This window comes from Sus scrofa, chromosome 2 (assembly GCF_054392235.1).
Source record: "Sus scrofa isolate SSC_HxYL_T2T_F1_AM1 chromosome 2, Sscrofa_HxYL_maternal_Yorkshire_Landrace_v2.0, whole genome shotgun sequence".
Taxonomy (NCBI): domain Eukaryota; kingdom Metazoa; phylum Chordata; class Mammalia; order Artiodactyla; family Suidae; genus Sus; species Sus scrofa.
In genome coordinates this window covers 64,018,362-64,023,568 of record NC_139384.1, presented here as the reverse complement: position 1 = coordinate 64,023,568, position 5,207 = coordinate 64,018,362, and the positions used below count along the sequence as shown (strand labels likewise).

The 5,207-nt window shown below is 38.4% G+C and overlaps 1 pseudogene; it reads left to right on the top strand.

Annotated features, from left to right (window-relative positions):
- Positions 1–2,511: 2,511 nt before the first annotated feature.
- Positions 2,512–4,575, top strand: LOC102165427 (tubulin polyglutamylase TTLL5 pseudogene; annotated as a pseudogene).
- Positions 4,576–5,207: the final 632 nt, after the last annotated feature.

Genomic DNA, 5,207 nt, shown 5'->3' with positions numbered 1-5,207 from the left:
AGCAGATGAAAAAATGCTCAACATTGCAGATTATTAGAGAAATGCAAATCAAAGTATTTCATTTTTTATGCAATGATAAATGGGATTGTTTCCCTAATTTCTTTCTGATCTTTCATTGTTAGTTTATAGAAATGAAATCAATTTGTGTATTAATTTTGTATCCTGTGACTTTACCAAATTCACTGATGAACTCTAATAGTTTTTTTGTAGCATCATTAGGATATTCTAAGTATAGAATCATGCCATCTGCAAATAATGATAGTTTTACTTTTTTAATTTCAATTCCTTTTATTTCTTTTTCTTATCTGATTGCCATGGCTAGGACTTCCAAGGCTATGTTGAATACAATTTGGTGAAAGAGGACATCTTTGTCCTATTCCTGATCTTAGTGGAAATGCTTTAAATTATTCAGCATTTAGAATGATATTATCTGTGTGTTTGTCACGAATGGCTTTTATTATATTGAGGTAGTTTCCCTCTATGCCCACTGTCTTGAGAGTTTTTCTCAGGAATGGGTTTTGAATTTTGTCAAAGATTTTTCTGCATCTATTGAGAGGATCTTATGGTTTTTATTTCTTAGTTTGTTAATGTGGTATTTCACATTGATAGATTTGTGGATATGGAAGAACCCTTGCACTCCTGGGATAAATCTTACTTGATCATGGTGTATGATATTTTTAATGTATATTTGTATGAAGTTTACTAATATTTTGTTGAGCATTTTTGTATCAATGTTCATTAGCAATATTGGATTATAATTTTCTTTTTTTGTGGTATCTTTTTCAGGTTTTGTTATCAGGGCAGTGGTGGCTTCATAGAATGAGCTTGAGAGTGCTCCATCCTTTGCAGTTTTCTGGAAAAATTTTCAGTAGAAGAAGTTTTAACTCTTTGAATGTTTGGTAGGACTCAGCTATGAATGCATCAGGTCCTGGACTTTAGTTTTTTGGAAATTTTTAAATTACATTTTCAAATTCAGTACTTTTGATTGGTCTATTCACATTTTCTTTTTCTTCTTTCTTTTCTTTCTCTCTCTCTCTCTTTTTTTTTTTTCAGGGCCAGACCCAAGGTATATGGATGTTCCCAGGTTAGGGATCAAATTGGAGCTGCAGCCGCTGGCACAGTCACAGCAATGCCTGATCCAAGGTGCATCTGTGACCTACACAATAGCTCATGGCAATGCCGGATCCTTAATCCACAGAGCAAGGTCAGGGATCGAACTTGCATCCTCATGGATGCTAGTTGTATTTGTTTCTGCTTATTTTCTATTTCTTCCTGGTTCAGCCTCAGTAGCTTGAACATTTTGCAAGAATCTATTTTTTTCTAGGTTGTCCATTTTATTGGCATATAGTTGCTCATAGTAGTCTCTCTTAATCCTTTGTATTTCTGCAATGTCAGTTGCAACTTCTCCTTTTTCATTTCTAATTTTATTGATTTGACCCTTATACATTTTTTCTTGATGAGTCTGGCTAATGGTTTATCAATTTTGTTGATCTTTTCAAAGAACCAACTTTTGGTTTCATCCATCTCCTGAATTGTTTTCTTTGTCTCTATCTTATTAATTTCAGCTCTAGTCTTTATGTTTTCTTTCCTTGTAATAATTTTGGGCTTTGTCTGTTCTTTCTTCTCTAGATGTTTAAGATGTAAGGTTAGGGTGTTTATTTGCATCTTTTCTTCTTTCCTGAGATAAGATTGCATTGCTATAAACTTCCCTCTCAGAACTGATTTTGTTGTGTACCTTAGGTTTTTAATTGTTTTATCTTCATTGTCATTTTTCTCTATGTATCTTTTAATTTCCTCTTTGTCTTCTTCATGTCCAATGATTTGTTAGTAGCATATTGTTTAGCTTCCAAGAATTTGTGTTTTTTGCTATTTTTTATTCTGGTTTATTTCTAATCTTCTGATCAGAGAAAATGCTTGAAATAATTTCACTATTTTTTTTAATTTATCAAGGCTTGATCTATGGCCCAAGATATGATCTATCCTGGAGAATGTTCCTTGTGCACTTGCTGCTTTGGGGTGAAAAGTTCTGTAAATATCAGTTAAGTCTATTTGGTCTATTGTATCATTTAAGGCCTGTGTTTCCTTGCTGATTTAGTGTCTGGGTGATCTGTCCATTGCTGTAAGGAGCATATTGAAGTCCCCCACTATTTTTGTGTTACTGTTAACTTCCCCTTTTATGGCTCTTTGTAGTTATATATTGTGCAGCCCCTATGTTGGGTGTATATATATTTAAAATGGTTATTTCTTCTTGTATTGATCCTTTAATCATTATGCAATGTCCTTGTCTCTTATGTCCTTCCTTATTTTAAAATCTATTTTGTCTGATATGAGTATTGCTACCCCTGCTTTTCTATAATTTCCATTTGTGTGTAACATTTTCTTCCATCCCCTCACTTTAAGTATGTATGCATCCTTAGTTCTGAAGTGGGTCTCCTATAGACAGCATATATGTGGGTCTTGCTTTTGAATCTTTTAGTTGGAACATTTAACCTGTTTGCATTCAATGCAATTATGGATAAGTATGTGTTTATTGTCATTTACTTAATTTTGGGGGGAGATTTCTATTTTGGATCGTTCTTTTTTTTTTTTTTTTTTTTTTGCCCTTCCTCTTTTTGTTGTCTTTTCCTGAGATTTGCTGACCATGTTTAGTGTTATGTTTGGCTTGGTTTTTCTTGTATGCTAGTTTAGATACCATATATGTCAATGGGTGATTTCCTACCTTCAAATTATCTGGCCTTTACCATTTTTAACATTTGTGTTTCTAATTGTCGCTTTTCCTTTTCTGCTTGGAGAAGTTCCTTTAGTAGTTGATGTAGAGCTGGTTTGGAAGTGCTGAATTCTCCTAGCTTTTGCTTGTCTATGAAGCTTTCAATCTCTCCATCAAATCTGAATAAGAGTTTTCCTGGGTAGAGTAGTCTTGGTTCTAGTTTCTTCCTCTTCATCACCTCAAATATATTTTGCCACTCCCTTCTGGCTTGTAGAATTTCTGCAAAAAGATCAGCCATTATCCTGGCCCACCAGCTGGGTGACTTTATCATTGGGTACAACAAGGCAACAGAACAAATGGCTGAAAAGAAATTGAAGAAGAAACTTGACGAAGAAGAGGAAGATGGGGTGAATACGGAAAACTTTCAGTTCATCTGACAAGCAAGTGAGGCTGAACTGGAGGAGGCGTTGACTTTTTATACTCAAAAAAACAAGTCTGCACGTGTCTTCCTGGGGACTCATTCAAAAAGTTCTAAAAACAGCAACAGTTTTTCTGATAGTGGGGCAAAGGGTGATCACCCTGAAACAATGGAAGAAGTGAAAACAAAGCAGCCCAAGCAGCAACAGACAACAGAAATTCACTGATAAATTATCTCGATTTACTACTTCAGCAGAAAAAGAAGCTAAATTAGTCTGTACCAATTCTTCCTCTGCTTCTTTCTCTGGTCCTGCTGCTGCTCTTCTGCAGAAAATTCCCAACACCCATTTGTCATCTATCATTGCCACCTCTGACCTCTCACTAGGGTCAGGCCACCATTCTTCTCTATCTCAGATTCCTCCAGCTCTTCCCAGCATGCCTCACCAGCCAGCAGCTTTACTGAGCACAGTCCCTGACAGTGCTTCTCCCAGCATACATCCTGGGACACAGAATTTATCAAGCCCCGCTGGCCCGCCACGCTGTCAATCAGGCAGTTACACCATTGGCCCCTTTTCCTCTTTCCAAGTGCAGCACACATCTATAGCCAGTCTCGTCCCTCTTCAGCAAAAGCAGGTTCAGTCCATCCAAACAAGCAGCATTCAGGAGTAGCCAAAACACAAAAGGAGGGAGAAGATGGTTCTTCATACAGCAGATGGTACAACCCAAGTATGGATACTGCTGAACTTCAGCGGCTAGCCGAGAAGCAGGCAGCAAGGCAGTATTCACTGTCCACTCACATCAGCCTCCTCACCCAGCAGGTAACAAACCTGAATTTGGCAAGTGGTATCATAAACAGAAGCAGTGTGCCAACTTCCCCCTCACTGCGGCCTGTCATCAGTCCTGGTGACCCAATGTGGCCAGTACAGTCAGACCCCAAAGCTCCTGAGAGCCACACTCCCCCCCGCCCCGGAAGCAGGAGCCTCCAAACAGGTGGCTTTGCCTGGGAGGGAGAGGTGGAGAACAGTGCATATAGCAAGGCTACAGGGGTTGTCCCCCAGCACAAGTACTACCCCACAGCAGGCAGCTACCAACTCCATTTTGCCCTGCAACAGCTTGAACAGCAAAAACTGCAGTCCTGGCAGCTCCTGGACCAGAGTCGAGCCTGGCATCAGCCAATCTTTGACAGCTAGACACTACCTAACTCCAGTTTATGGACAGTAAATAATGGTGAAGCTCACAGAATTTCAAGTGCCATAGCCAGTGGCCAGAAGCCAACCACTGGGCCACAAAAAGTGGTGCCTTGTACAAGTTCTTCCTCCTCCCTGGTCCCCAAACCACCATCCAGTCACAAACAAGTCTTCAGAAAGGCAACATCCCAGAGGACTTCCAAAGGCTCCTCCACAGAAGGGCAGCTGAGTGGACTCCAGAGCAGCCTTATATGTGATTTATAGCTTCTCCCTTGTGGCTCTTGATATTTTTCTTTTAACAATTTTTGTCAGTTTGATTAGTATATGTCTAGCTGTATTTCTTCTCGGGTTTATTTTGTATGGAATTCTCTGTACTTCTTCCACTTTAGTGAGATTTTCCTTTCCCATATTTGGGAAATTTTTGTTATAACCTCTTCAAATATTTTCTCTCTCTTCCCCTCCTGGAATCTCTATAATGCAAATGTTGGTATGTTTAATGTTGTCACAGAAGTCTCTTAGACTTTCTTCAGGTTTTTTTTTTTTTTTTCATTCTCTTCTCTTTATTTTCTGTAGCAGTGATTTCCACCTCTCTGTCTTCCACCTCAACTTTTTCATTCTTCTGCCTCCATTAGCCTGCTATTGGTTCCTTCTAGATCATTTTTTCATTTCAGCCATTTCGCTATTCTTCAAACCCTCTAGCTCTTTGTTAAACATCTCTTTTAAGTTCTCAATCTGTGTCTCCATTCTTTTTCCAAGATCTTGGATCATCTTTACTATTATCACTCTGAATTCTTCTTTTCAGGTAAACTGCCTGTCTCCTAATCATTTAGTGTTTGTTTGTGTGTTTTTCTCTTGTTCCTTTGAAAGGTGCTTCTTTGATGTTTCATAGTGTCTAC